This window comes from Chionomys nivalis, chromosome 18 (genome assembly GCF_950005125.1).
Source record: "Chionomys nivalis chromosome 18, mChiNiv1.1, whole genome shotgun sequence".
Taxonomy (NCBI): domain Eukaryota; kingdom Metazoa; phylum Chordata; class Mammalia; order Rodentia; family Cricetidae; genus Chionomys; species Chionomys nivalis.
This window is the reverse complement of record NC_080103.1, coordinates 25,597,433-25,613,610: the sequence shown is the minus strand read 5'-3', so window position 1 is coordinate 25,613,610 and position 16,178 is coordinate 25,597,433.

The following is a 16,178-nucleotide window of genomic DNA, read 5'->3' as shown; positions in this document are numbered from 1 at the left end:
AAGTTATCAAATGTCATTAGACAGATCTGAGAGGGATAAATGAGCAAAAATAAGATAGCATTTTACTTATGCAGGCAATCCCAAAGTCTCTTCTTAGTTCTTGGAGAACACCAGTCTTAGAAGCTGTGCTTGCCATTAGCTGCTGAGCACAAGAGACCCAAAGATTTTTCCTGTGGAGGAAGATTTGGTCTACCTGTCTTGGCAGGATGAAAAGATCTATTTGCCAGGTGAAGAATCATCCAGGAAGCTGAAGAGGTGAAAGGCCGCTTTTTGCTGTGTGGGTTGTTTTACCAAACCCAGAGGCAAGGCCTGGCGGTGGAAGGTCTTCTGACTTCTCAGAGCAGCTAAAGGGTGATGCAGAAGCTGCACGTCTGTGTTAGAAGCTCTTGTTGTTAAAATGCCATGCCCTCAGATCTGTAAAGGCATTTGAGAACTAAGTACCATTACCTGTTATTTAAACCAAGCATATAAGCTAAGCTTAGGCATGTATTTTTATCTAATTAGTTACAGTTTATCAGTGCTGGTAGATGTAAGAAGATTAAAAGGAATATTTTAATAAGTCAAAGAACCTTAAAATGAGCACATATACACACAGAAACATTTATAAACTTACACAGACATACTGTGGGCACATCATTAGACAGACAAACAAAACATTTTCAGAAACCTGTGTTAGCTTACCAACTTAAAATTTTCATGTATTTATGTGTCAGAAGCCAGGAGGGTGGAAGGATGGGGGAAACTGATTTATTTTTTTAAAAAATTTTAGAGTGAGACAAACAGCAAACAGCTTAAGGAAGCAGAGAGGGGGTGGCAGGGCAGGAGAGTGTGGCAGAAACCATGAGCTTTTGGAGTCTTGCTAAGTTAGGTGTTAGTCCCAATTTAAAAGGATTTTTTTTTTTTTTTTTTTTAAAGGCTGCCTAAGCAGCAAACAGCAGGGAGGGGGTGGGAGCAGAGCAGGGCTAGAGTGATTCTGGCATAGGCAGCAGAGGCCAGGAAAAGAGCTTATGGGTGAGTGCTGTTCTGAGCGGAAGGGCAATGGCATCTTCTGCTGTCCTTGGCTGATGGAAAGTGAGTTGGATTTAGATACCTGAATCTGAAACAGGACAGGAGCTGGCCGCATTTCCAGGTGCTTCTCGGAGTTCCGGAGCCCCATGGGCTCCAGAGAGATGGAAGTGGGGGCAGGACAAACCACTGGCCATGAATAAGCAAAGAGACAAAGAGACAAATGTGGGGGCGGGATGAGAGCATTGTTAATTTAGGTTAGATAGTCCCAGTTTAAAAGGATTTTTATAAATGCCGTCTAAGGGCATTTTGGAATTGGATTGGAATCACAAGAAACCCAATAGAAACACATGCTTGTGTGACTCAAGCCTGTTGTCATGCATGCACCGAGCAGAGCCCTTGAGTCAGATTGGGGGTGCATGAGAAATGATTGAGGACATCTCCCCACACCCAAGTCCCATCTCAGTGAAAGCCCCTGACTTTTGCCTGTTGATCAGGCTTCCAAGCTTCAGCGGAAAATCCGAAAAGTGAATGGGTCACCGCAAGACCCTACCAGCAATGCAGTTTAAAAGAGGAACTCATCAAGTGAAGCCAATCTTGCCTGAGGAGGGCACACAGAAAGGGCGTTTTCCAGCAGGCAGAGGGGGGTGGGGTCTGGGACTGCGGGGGGGAGGGGGAACAGACCCTTTTTGGTGAAACCTCTATCTGTTTGGTTTAACCTTAAGAAAAACCACTCTTCCTATGCACAGAACGCCAGTCAAACCAGATTAGACCAAATTAAAATGCCCATGTTTAATAAATGCGGTACTCTTGGGAGAGGAGTTTAAGGAAACCTAAAACCACGTGTTCCTTTTTCCTGTGCCAGCCAAAATACACTCCGTGGAAGTGGTCCTGACCCTCCGTGGAAAGCGGTCAGCACTTGGCAGGCGGGAATTGGAGTCCAGGGCTTGGCAGGATGGGAATTGGAGTCTAACTCAATATTACAAGAAGGTGTACCTTGGTTTGGTAAGAAAGCTGAGCAAGCCATCAGGAGCAGGCCAGGAAGCAGAACTCCTTCATGGTCTCTACATCAGCTCCTGCCTCCTGGTTCCTCTCCTGTTTGACTGAGTTCTTGCCCTGACATCCTTCAATGATGAACAGTGATGTGGAAGTATAAATCTAATAAACCCTTTCTTCCCTGAGTTGCTTTGGCCATAATGTTTCATCCCAGCAATAATAACCCTAACTAAGACAAATATGCAAACATCAATGGTAGAAAATTCACAAGGCTTCACATCTAGATGAAATGTGATGAGTAATTGATATAAATAATAACAAACCTTACACACACACACACACAAACGCACAAGTTGTAGAGAAGATGAGATGATGTAGGTCAAGATCTTAATTACAATTTATCTTGTGCTATCTTTAGCAAACCAAGAAGATATTTCTTGCCCACCTCTAATTCTGATCTAATGTGACTAACATATAAGAACAATTGAAATGAATTAACTTATCAAAATTTAACGGGGTTTATTTTGGGGTTAAGCCCAATAAACCTCTCAGGGTCATGAAATATTTACTATGCCAGGCCAAAACCTGCCTAATTGGGTATAAGTGTAGAAAAAAAAAATCAGCTCATATACATTACCACTACAAGCTTCATTCCTTGGAAGGAAGGAGAAGCAAAAAGTAGCAGTATAAGGTATAAGGGGTGATCTCTACAAAGCTTTCAGTTTATATAGACATACATACAACTTCATAATCTCCTAGGCGGTAACAACAGTGTCAAGCATGCATTTTTATAGAGTCACAAAAATTCTGTGAATCTGATAAGGAGTCACCTTATGTCTGGAAGGGACATGGTTGTTAAGTTTTCCTGTTGCTGGGAACTCAGCGTTGGTAGCTATACTAACCTGTGGGCTTGATTTGCATTAGTGTGTAGCTGATTGAATTAAAAGGAATCTCTTTTGGAAATCTTGCTTTTGACTCCAGCAGGGTGCCAAAGTGATTTCTCTCTCTGAAGCTAGTTTAAGTGACGCAGGCCTTTTTCCTGTATAAACAGTTAGTTTCCTGGGTTATGATCGTATGTTGAAACCAAGGTGAAGGGTAAATCCATAATTTAGTAAACTGTCAAGTTAGAACAAAGGGTTAGTAGATTATACCTACCTGCATCTGCCTCTTTTCTTATCAGGGAGTTCTGTCAATAAAGATTTGTGGAGGACCCTTTTTTTTTTTATGCAGATCTTTGTCTGTGAGAACAAAAGGCTTGACTGAGTGAACCCTTTTCACACAGCTTTATGCTGTGAGGGAGGTATCTGGTTGTCCTACAGGAAAAGTCAGGTTTATACGCTGCTGAGATATTATAAAAGGGAGAAATGCCATGATTTCACAAGATTTCTACAGAATTGGCAGTGACTTATCCAAAGGACAGGTGAGCCCATAGCTCTGCAAAAACGGGTCAGTCCAAGTGGCTGTTTACATATACAATTTCCATTGATTAATCCAAAAGACCTGTCAGGTGTACATTTACTGTATAATTCTTGTGGGCTAACCACAAAAACAAACAAAGAAACAAACAAAACAAAACAGAACAAAACTCTTTATTTCACAGACTATAAAATCTTCAGGGAAATGTCCCCATGTTGGAACATAAATTTGAGGTAACCTAATTTTGTATTCGGGGACTGTAGTCACTCACATTTAGTTTCAGAATAAATTACTTCTCATTTCCTTAAGATACAACTTGTACTTTTTAACCAGCAGTGCTGGCACACAACTTTAATCCTAGCATCTGGGAGACAAAGGCAGATCTCTGAATGTGAGACTAGCCTGGTCTACAGAGTGTAGTTCCAGGACAGTCAGTGCTACACAGAAAAACTATTTCAAAATATAAATAAGCAAATGTGAGTTCTGTTTTAGTGCCTATATCATCCCTCATTGAGTTACATTTGCAGCCCTAATATTTTAGGGTTTTATGTTACTCCATTAAAATAAAATATGCAAGTGGATTTTTAAAATATTTTAATATTTGCTGCATTTAACATGCTTAACATTTTTTTTGCCATCATGACTATTTTTCTGTTGTAAGAATTTTTTTCTTTTGAAACTGCATACATTTGCTTCATATAACATTCTTCATTATTCTTTAATTGTTTAATAGAATAATAGAATGAGGAAACTAAGAGCCCACTGTAGTGTCTGAAGATTCTCCTGGAGATCTAGCATGAGACCCCATTACATGAGCGTGCTTAATAGGCAGTCAAGTGAAGAGTGTGGATTTTGCTTAGTTGACAGTGTTTAGGTTCTTGATTCTTTTGTAATTTAAATTCCCCCTGCATGTCTCTAGAGGACAATAACTCAGAGACCTCATTTCAGCTGCAGCCATAGTACCTTCCTGCAATCATTCAAGTGGAAGTGAAAGATGATGCCCCAGCTATTATTAACCTGATATTTTGTCAAATAAACAGACATATAAATGGTTCTACAGAGTATTTAAATAATAAATGAGATGAATTCTCGATGAATACATTGTCCTTTAAAGCTAGGTGAGTCTCCTTCCTTAGAGAAAATGTTAGGACTCTTCATATTAACTTGTTAGTGTCAACAAAAAACTGAGATTGTCGAACAAATTTTAAAAAAATACAGTTCACATGTGAATTATTCTAGCAGAACAAATGCATTATATACTTTATTTTGAGACACAGAGACAGATACACACAAACACACTCTGCCATATCAAGCACTTCAACAAATGTTCCTTACATATTTTAGGATAGTTCAAGTATGAATAATGATTTCTAGATTAAGTATCTTATGTGGGAACATCCTGCTATTTACTGAATAGTACTGAATCTTGAATTAAATGTAATCAATACACTTAATCTAATCTATCAGTCATTTAATTCTCCAAGTCACAGTTATGTAGGGTTTTGTTTCTTAGGTTATGTTTTCTCTCTCTTTTAATATAGAAAAGGAGTTAACAAATCAATGACAAGGGCTAAAATGAGGATCTTGAATCAATTTTACAAAAACATGAAATAGTAACTTCTTATGTTTATTATTCTTTCGGTTGAACGCATTTATTTCTTAGAAGAATTCAACAAAGCTAACGACAAGTTTTCATTGGGTTTACACAGCTCATACAATATAGATTCTACTTGGTCTTTTTGTTCAATGCTGCAACTAAGTTGAATAGGCAGCATCAATTTCTTTCAAGAATATCAGGCATTGAAAGCAAGGCAGGACCTCACGTCAGCTGTAACAGGGCTTCAACTGCCTCTTGTGTATTCATGTTACTCCTGACAACAGCTTTTGAACATAAACTCGCTTCTTGAATTAAAATTTGGGTCAAAAGTAAAATGTTTTAAAATCATGTTGCTCTTTAATAATGAATCGGTAGCTGGATGCAAACTCCACATGAAAAGCACATAACAATATCAATATATTAATTTTATTTTCATTAATATAATATTTTTCAGAGAAGAGATGTAGGTCAGTTGTCAAAGTGCTTTCCTTAAGACATGAGCTGAGTTTGAGTTCCAAACCCAGTAATGTGTATTGCGGTTCTTACCTATGAACGCTGCACTCAGGGGAATTAGTCAGGAGGACCACTAGTTCATGGTCATCCTTAGCAATATGTTTATTTCACAGTCAGTTTGCCCTAGTGATAACCTGTTTCAAAAATAGCAATTATTATTATAGTAATCTTTCAGCTCCAGTAAATAATGTCACCCAGTTAAGTATTTAACATCTCTGCTTTTGTAAACTGTTTTCCTAAAACTTATTGGTAAACTAATCAAAAAATGGTTATTTTATTATCATCTTTTTCAATAAAGATGTTTTGCTGGAAATGTTTAACATATTGTTTGGTTAATTTGCTGAAAATTTCTTAATGATTGAGTCTGAGATATGTAAAATTTTAATTTAAAGTAAATATATTTTAGATATTTCAAAGGATTGTTATCTTAGGACTGAATATTTTAAATTATGGCATCCATAAACTTTATAATGAAAGTGCATTGAAACTTCCAACCAGTCACTCTTTATTTTATACAGTTAAAATTTCCATTGTCCACTGTCACCAAACAAAAGTGATGAGGTGGGTAGGTTTATATATTTCCTATAAAAATCTCTCTCAGCTGGTATCTGTAATGTAGTGCTTATCATATACATTTCCCTCACAAAAATTTCTCTCATCTTTTGCACTGATATTTGTGAAGGTCATTCTTGTTTGTCAACTTGACATAGTAACCATAGCTGAGGAAACCTCAGTTGAGAAATTTCTTCCAAAACATTGGCCTGTGAGAATGTCTGTGTGATTTTTTTTATATATATAATAGATTCAGGAGGATTCTGTCCACTGTCATGGTACCATCTCTGAGCAGTAGGTCTGGGATATATAGTACAATCGATGAATTTTGCCTGGGAGCAAGACAGTGAGCAACATTTCTCCATGATTTCTGCTCCAGTTCTTGACTCTAGGTTTTTATCTTGAGTTCATGTCTCAACTTCTTTTGTTGATGGTCTGTGAATTGTAAGAAGAAATGAATGTTTTCCTCTCCCAATTGCTTTTAATCAGTGTTTAATGACAGCAATGAAAAGAAAATTTAAAATGGAAATTGCAACAGCAGTGGAAACTTGCTGCGATAGACCTGATCATATGAAATTTATGCCTTGTAAAGTTTTGTGGGAGGAAAGTGAAGGATTTGAAAGCTTTGGGCTTCAAAAGCCACTGAATACTAAGATCATAGTGGACTTATGTAGGAACTTGGGAGATAATACTGAAACCAAACCCCTAAGTAATGTTCCCTTGTGGATCTGTTTCTGTTTCCTTCCTAAGGTATTTCCCTTGAGCTCTTTCCTTGACCCTCCTATATGATGGGCTATAACAGGTGAACTGTCATAAACCAATTTTTTTTCCCAAATTAGTACCTCTCAATGTTTTACCACAGCACCTGAAACCTAGCTATGTAGAGGAAACATAAAGTCTTTTCATATCCCTGAACAATATATATTCTATCTTAAAATCTAGTCACATGGGTTTTAGTTCATAATATAATACTCTTTGTTAAAATCTGAAGATTTCCTCAAATTTCTGAGTCTTATCAGTAGCATAGAATGAAAGGCAACGAAATGTGCCTTGAAAAGATGTTGGTAAGACAACAAATTAATTTAATTAAAAGTATTATAGTGACACGGTGTAGCATGTGAAATCACATTCAGCCAAATCTAATGATCTGTGTTCAAATTCTAGAATACACATAAAGTTGGTGAGAGAGAATTAGTGCAACATACTTGTTCTTTGTCCTTGAGTGCCTTCACATATGCCCCTATATATAATGATGATGATGATGATGATAATAATAATAAATGTTTAATAATTAAAATAATAGTACCTAGGGAATTACATAGGATAACTTATACTATTCATTTTAGAAATTAATCTTAATTTGAAAAATTCAATCAATCTTATTCTCTGAAAGCAATGTTTTGTTCAAGTTTGACACATTTTGTGTTAGTCCATGGTTGTTAATCTAAATATATCTGACATTTTAATTTTATAGATATTCTCAGTTTAGTCTCAGAAGTCTAGTCTTAGCATTTAGTCTCAGAAGACACTCAATTTTTTAAGTAGTGTGGAAAAATTTAAAGACTGAGAATTTTAGAACTTGTGTTGAATGCATTTTACATCTGAATTATATCTTCTTAGCTTGTAATATTTTTCAGTAGAGGACTTTCATTGGAAAATATTTATTATTAACATTATAGTATCTAGGATTACTAGAAAAGGAATCCCATGTACATGTCTGCAAGAGGATTAGTTATATTAGTTTAAGTTGAAAAACCCACTGACATACATGCATGGTTTTATTTATATGAGTGTTTTTGCCTCCTCCTATTTTGCTTTGTTTTGCCATGTTTGGTTGTTGTCTCTTAAAGACCTGCTCTTTTCTGAGGGGAAATGGAGGGGGATCTGAACTGGAGGAAAGGAGAGATAAAGGGGAGCTTGGAGAAGTAGGGGTGGGAAATTGTTGTTAGCATGTATTGTATGAGAGATGAATCTATTTTCAGAAAAACAAGTCAAGGAAAAATGTTAACTCAATATAAGCAGTCATCACTCTCTGTTTCCTACTGTAAATGCATTTATTTGGGTCTTCTCTACTATTTTGTACTATTGTGTCCCCTTGAGCTATAAGCCAAATTAATCTCTATTTCCTATAATTTGTTTCAGGTAATATATTTTGCCACATTCCTGAAACAAGTAACTAACTTATCCCTCTTCATTTACATCTGATCTTAGATGAGCTTATTTTATTAATTGAGAAATCCACATCTTTTGTGTGTGTGTGTGTGTTTCTTGTTTCTCTATTAACTGCACTAGAGTTAAGCTACTTATGTAGAAAGCATACTTTACATTTCAATAGGTGGAGGACAGTGAGAAACACTAAGCAGATTCCCTGGATAATTTCATTTGTTGGAATGTCTTATAAAATAAGACAAATCATTCAAAGATGACATATAGTTTAGTTTATCCTATCTATGTTAGTAATGGAAAAGTTAGCATCTTTTCCTTTTTAGAGATTTATTCTTATTTTTGTTTATGTGTTCATGCTCTTTTTTTTACTTGAGCGATTGTGATATGTGCCTGGGAACCAGAGTATAAGGCCAAATCTCTGGGAGTTAATTTTACAAGTAGTTGTAAGCTACATAATGTGGGCTCAATAAACCAAATTTAGACTCTCTAGAAGAGTACCAGGTGCTCTTAACCACTTGAGCAATGAAGTTTTATCAAAGTATTTTATAATTGAAAAGTTGCATTTCAAAATGCCATTGCTTTGAGTGGAAAGTGTTCTAAACTTACATATTAATATTTAAATGTTTGCTCTAAATGGTTGTTTTTGCTACTTTTACATAATTACTGTGAACCATAGGAAAGAGGGTTAATATTTACGGGAAGCATTAAAATTGACGAGCTGAAGAAAATACCACAAAACAGTTTATCTACAAATCCCTTCTAAAGAAGTTCCCAGATAATCTTAAAATAATACAAGATGATGATAAGTAGTATTTTTTTTTTTTTGGTTTTTCGAGCCAGGGTTTTTGATAGAAATACAGTTATTTAAGTCACTATACAGGTAACAATGCTTTATTATTGAGCCAGGTAGATTTACATATACTCATAAGGTTATCTTTGGATATATCACGAGTTTGTTCTTAAATTGGTCTACATGAGATTTCAGTCTAAAGAAATTATATTTGATCATTCTACTTATTGCTCAATGCTAATATTCAATGTCTGTGTGTTATTATAGATTGAGGTAAAAATCTAACCTTTCTCCTATCCATCACTTTTTATAGTATAATGTGCTTATTCTGAGTTTCTTAACCTCCTAGTAATCAGGAACTTTCATTGGCTCCTTCTCAAAAATGTATACTCAAGTGACCTTAGATTTTCTTTTCTAACCTGAATCTCAGTTCAAAATGCCTAAGGCTAAAATATTACTTTCTGCCTGTAGCAATCCTCTGCACCTTGCCTCATCTTGAACCATCCTTACTTTCCCCATCTCCCAACACGTCCATATATCATGCTTGATTTTTTTTAAGCTTAATGCAAACTCTAGGTTAAGGTCATACTTGAAATTTTCAGTCTTTCACTTTCTTTTTCTTACTCTTTTCTTTATATAAAGAGACTAATAATTTAATTTGTAATGTGTTTTTTACTTGCTAAAGCCTCTTTACTATTCCCTTTAATGATGAATTCTTTAATGATTCTAAGATTGATGCCTTGTGGTTTGTTCATTATTCTCTGTAGAACTGTAAACCAAATAGAATTAGGTGACCTTCAACTTCAGATCAGCCAGAGTTACACTGAAAAGAGTAGCTATGTAATTCTGACAGTAAAGAGTTCTTAACACACATTTCCTCCATATTTAGATATTAAATTTTATATTTTATGTTTCCCATAACTTAATACCAATATTAAAATAACATTAACATATAGCTAAATGATAATGACAACATCTAATTTGATTTTGAAATAAAAATAATGACAATTACAACAAGACTATCTGGAATAGTCTTCAACAATTATTAAGGAAATAGTAGAAGTTATGGTTGTAGCAATTTTATAACAATCATAGCCTGCAGAAAAGCTGATTTCTTGAAAAACAATATTTAAATTTATTTTTATACAACAAAGGGAAAATTGTCAAAATTCATAAAATATGTAGTGAATATATATTGCTATTAGTTTTTCTTCTAATATGTTGTTACAACTGAAAACTACCTTTCTTGAAGACCCCGTCAAATACTATTACTGTATTTTAAAACAGAGTGTTGGAATATTTAAAATATACCTGTTACATTTCTATTTTAGCAGAAGGTGAACAAGAACAGATTTATAGGTCAATTCGTTCTTCAACCAAAGTAATTACAAGAAATATCAATACAGTCAATCAATTTGTAATTATATGTTTGTGAATTATCCAGTTGATTAATTACCAAACTGATTAGTTCAAATTTTTTTATCTTCTCAATTAGCTTGCCTCTAATAATCCTGGAAATTTCTGACTATGTCCTGGCTATTGCTTTATTAAAGGGATATTTTAAACCTTGGACTTCCCACAAGGAAGGGAATCCTGACTGCTCTTTGGACTGGAGAGGGAGGGGAAGGGGGATGGGGGGAGCGGAAGGGAAATGGGAGGAGGGGAGGAGGTGGAAAATTTTAATTAAATAATAAAAAAAAGGAGGAAAAAATGCCTAAGAAATTAACTCAGAGTTCACCTATTACTAAAGTGTGAGTCTCATAGTTTAAATACTTGAATATCTAGTGTTTTTAAGCACTGAGAAAAACAATGTTCCTTAGAATGCTATCTCTTCAGCAACAGAGTCCCATTCTCTACTACTGAGAGTCAATGCAAGGAATTCAGGGTCTGATCTGAAATCGGTTTTGCAGTAGTCTAAGTTTCTTGCTTCCAGAAAATTAAGTAATGAAATAAAACGCACAAAACTATGAAAGTTGACAATAAAGAGAAATGATTAAATAGTAAGACCAAGCTATAATACCGAAAAAATACACAACTACCAGCACTGCCAGATGCACATAGATGTTCAAGAGACACTCACAAACCATAGCTGTTTAATTGAACTAAACACACACTCACCAGGAGGGAAATCATCTCTGGTAAAATTCTGGCCAACTTCCCTGGGCTCATCAGGTTATGGACTAATTTGCTAGATCATGTCCTGACTACATTCTAAATTTTATCCTTATGCCCACAAACAAGTGCATTTACCACCCATTTTATCTTATTTTATTTTTTTAAAGATTTATTTACTTATTATGTACACAGTGTTCAGCCTCCATGTATGCCTGCAGGCCAGAAGAGGGCGCCAGATCTCATTATAAATGGTTGTGAGCCACCATGTGGTTGCTGGGAATTGAACTCAGGACCTCAGGAAGAGCAGTCAGTGCTCTTAACCTCTGAGCCATCTCTCCAGCCCCTTTACCACCCATTTTAAAGAAGCCTTTCTTCAAGCAGTAGGGATAAATCCTGGTCCCACTGCCAGTGTCCCAACAGACTTCCCCAGCCACACAACTGTCATCCACATTCAGAGGGCCTAGTTTGGTCCTATGCAGTTGCCCTGCTGTCAGTCCAGAGTCAGGGACCTCCCACTCTCTCAGGTCAGTGATTGGTATATGAGATAATATTGTTTTAAAAAATAAAGCCATAAATAAAGGACATTGAGCCTATAATTCGTGATCCTAGAGAAGTTAAATAAGAAGGTGTACCCAAAGAAAAACATATAGGCATCCTACTGGATATTAACCTTCATCATGCGATGAAAGAAGACAGAGACAGAGACCCACATTGGAGCACCAGACTGAAATCCCAAGGTCCAAATCAGGAGCAGAAGGAGAGAGAGCACGAGCAAGGAATTCAGGAAAGTGAGGGGTGCACCCACACACTGAGACAATGGGGTTGATCTATCGGTATCTCACCAAGGCCAGCTGGACTGGGTATGAAAAAGCATGGGATAAAACTGGACTTGCTGAATATAGTGGACAATGAGGCCTACTGAGAAGTCAAGAACAATGGTACTGGATTTTGATCCTACTGCACGTACTGGCTTATTGGGAGCCTAGGTTCTTTAGATGCTCACCTTACTAGACATGGAAGGAGGTGGGAGGTCCTTGGACTTTGCACAGGGCAGGGAACCCTGACTGCTCTTAGGCCTGATGAGGGAGGGGGACTTGATTGGGGGAGGGGGGGAAATGGGAGGTGGTGGCGGGGAGGAGGCAGAAATCTTTAATAAATAAAAAAAATAAACACAAAAAGAAAAGAAAAAAATTACAGTAAATGTAGAACATCACAAAAGACACACCTGGACATAATGCAAAGATGACAGCTAGACAAGAACCAGCAGAAAAATCTACATGGCAGAAACCACATCTATGGCTTGGTTTGCATCACAGAAGACAGGATGAAAGATTTTAAGAGCTGGAATACCAAGAGGCCTGTTTTTAAACACTCTTTCTTGAAATGGTTCACTTAACAAACGCAGCAAAATCAATGTCAATGGACATGTTAACATGAAAGGAGAAAAATCCCACATGTAACTTTGTACTGCTGGGAGAAGGAGAATTAGGCTCTCCCAGGAATGAGCCCCTTTATTGGTTATCCAAACACAGAGAAAGCAAAAATAGACTGGACAGAATATATACATATATGTGTGTGTATCTTCAGTATACACATACACACAATCTATATATGGTTCTAGCAAAAATAATCAAAAACAAGGAAGCTTTTAACTTGAGAGAATATGGGATAATGGGAGGTGTTTAAGGGAGGGCAAGTGGGAAAGACTGGATGGAGAAAAGTTATATAATTATATCTCAGTTAAAATAATAATAATATAATACTTTTAAACAGAAAGAAAGAAGGCTAAGCAGGTCACAAAGATCAAGCCAGTAAGTAGAATTTCTCCATGCCCTCTGCTTCAGTTTCTTCCTTCAAGGTCCACTTGGAGTTCCTGTTCTGACTTTCTTTAATGATAACTGAGACCTGGGATTTGTAAGAGAAAAACATCCTTCACTTGCTCAAATAAAATAAAATAAAAAAAAAGATGAGAAAGTTAATTTCTCTTTCAGATTAGTGTTGAACAGTGATGATCGAAATGTAATTTTATCTGAAATAAAGAATCCATCTTGTTTGTGCTTAAATTTAATCTAAAATTTCAAAAAATGCAGAATATTTTATGGGAACATTTGGGAAAGAAAAAAATTATTGTATGTTTCTACAACTATGTGACATTTTTCTACATACTGAAAATACAATAAGAAAATTCATACCAACGTATTTATTTATGATTATTAAATATGCACTATAATCAAGCATAGATATAACTATATTAAAATTACTCTAATGATCCAGTACATCAAATACCCATTTCCCTTACCACAGAAATTTAGGTTATATATTAATGATGTAAGCGATATTATCATCTTAAAATTTTATTCCAACAAGAAAGACCCCAGCATTTGACTCATGATCATTATATGCTACACTTTCATCATACACACTGAAGACACAAAGCATGAACTGTAAAAAAGAGGCATGTTTTCTTTTATTCTCCCTGGAATGTTATCTACATAAGGACTATCTCTCAGGAATCCCAACACTCAGAAATATTAGTATTAGCTTCATGTTTGTTGCAGTTAGGGGGAAGATGCAAGCATCATCTTCTTCCCAACCAACTTATGGCTCTCTCAGGCCCTCTGTGGGTCTTAGTTTCCAGCACTGAGGGAAAGCCAAGGAAGACCCTGAGGCAGCTAATCACTTTGTGTCTGTAACCATTAGGAAAGAGCAATGAATTTATGCATGCTATTGCACAATTCTATTTCTCCACTTTTATGTCCTTCAAGATTTCTGCATATAATAAGTGTCTTGACACAGTTGATTTGTTGATCTTCTCACATTAATTGTATTAATTAAGGAAATCCAAGCCTGGTGCTGGTGCTGTGTGAATACCTGCTATTCCAGCACTCAAAAGGCAGAGGTAAATATATGCATAGATTCAAGGTAGCATTATCAACAAAGACATTTCTTTTTTCTTTTTTTATTTTCCCACAGATCTTTTTAATATAAAACAATGATAAAACACATCTCAATTCTGCAAACTGCCAGCATGTCTTGTTTCTACAAGATGCACACTAGACTGAAGACTACATAGCAATAAGTCCGTAAGAGCATTTGGTTGGGAAAAATAGAAAAAGCAGCTCTCCGGGGTGCCTGGGTGCAGCCGACCACTAGAGCAGTCCTTGTCTTTTCAGATCCTCATATGTTTTCTTGTTCACAACATTTCCACTGGAGTCTTCATACTCTTCCTCAAAAAAGATATTTCTAATTAAGCCTGGGCTACATAACTATACACTGTCTAAAAACAAACAAAAGAAATGAAATATTACAGTGTCACAAGTATCCAGAGGCTCATTTTGTAGGTAACTCTTAGATTCTAGGTTGACAATACCATAAAACCTCCACCCTGTGCCAACTTGAATTCTCAACTGCATCACTTTTAAGCCATTATATATTACCCTTGGGGACACAGGTTTAAGTTCATGATGTAATATACATTACATTCACTTAGATTTTAAAATGATCTTTGCCGGGCGGTGGTGGCACACGCCTTTAATCCCAGCACTTGGGAAGCAGAGGCAGGCGGATCTCTGTGAGTTTGAGACCAGCCTGGTCTACAAGAGCTAGTTCCAGAACAGGCTCCAAAACCACAGAGAAACTCTGTCTCAAAGAACCAAAAAAAAAAAAAAAAGAGAAAAAAAATGATCTTTTACAACTTCAATAGTATATGAGTCTAAAGTGTTTTTACTTGAATTTCTATAAATGAAATATAAATAGAATATCCCCAACATATAATGACACAAATTACATTATTTTAATTTCGTTTATTACAAATAATGCTGCTATGAACATAGTTGAGAAAATGTCTTTGTGTTATAATTGTGATCCTTTGTATACAGGTCTGGATCTTGAGGTAGATTTGCTCCCAGTTTCCTGATAAAGATGAATTAATAAAGAAAATGTGGTATATTTATACATGGAGTATTAACAGCATTTAAAAAAATATTATCTTGGAATTTGCAGCCAAATGGATGGAACTGGAAATTGGCTTGGTCCTGCCTCATACTGGTATCCTAGACCTTGTCGATTCCCCAAGAAAGGCCTTACCTCTCTGATGAATGGATAGGGTATGGGATGGGGGAGATGGAGAGAGGAGCAGGGGAGGGAGGGTGAATTGTGGCTAGTAAGTAAAATTCTAAAAAATTTATAAAAATTTAAATAAAAATACTTATTAACAAAGAGTAATTTTATTTCAGAAGGAATGGTTCAGGGCATTAGAAAAATCTGAAGCAAAAGTCAACAGAACTAATTGTAAACCTTGCAGCTCCATGTCTTAACTCTCAGGATCTTATTGTAATTTTCCAGGCTTCTGATGGCTTAGGCATCTACACCTCTCAAGTACTGTGACCTTAAGCATACATGGCATCTTCTGTTAGTCTGATAAATCTTATACCTCAGTTACCTTAGTACACATTCTATGATTATCGTAGGAGATCACTTGTTTGATCCCAGCTGCTCAGCCCTAAAGTAATCACACAGAAACCACATTTGCAATAGTGTTAGTCCAACAGCTTAAGTGTATTTCTGGCTAACTCATATATTAAATTAACCAGTCTCCATGAATCTGTGTATTGCCACGAGGTTGTGGCTTACTTGGTAAAATCCTGTCTCCGGCAGGGCAACATGGCTTCTCTGTGACTCTGCCTTCTGTTTCCCAGCATTCAGTATAGTATTCCCCCCTAGTTTTATTTTGCTAACCTACTAGCTGAAACAACTTTTTTATTCATTAACCAATAAAAGTAACACATAGACAAAAGGAACTCACACACCATTTCTTATTTTCTGTTTAAATAAAAAAGAAAGCTTTTAACTTTAACATAGTAAAATTACTTAAGCATACATGGCATCTTCTCTAAGTCTGATAAATCTTATACCCTTAGCTACCCTCAGTAGACATTCTATGATCATGACATTTCAAGTACCTTAGAGTTTCTACCACAACCAAAGTCACATCTTCACAGAATCCAATAGCCTCTCAGGATCTTTCAA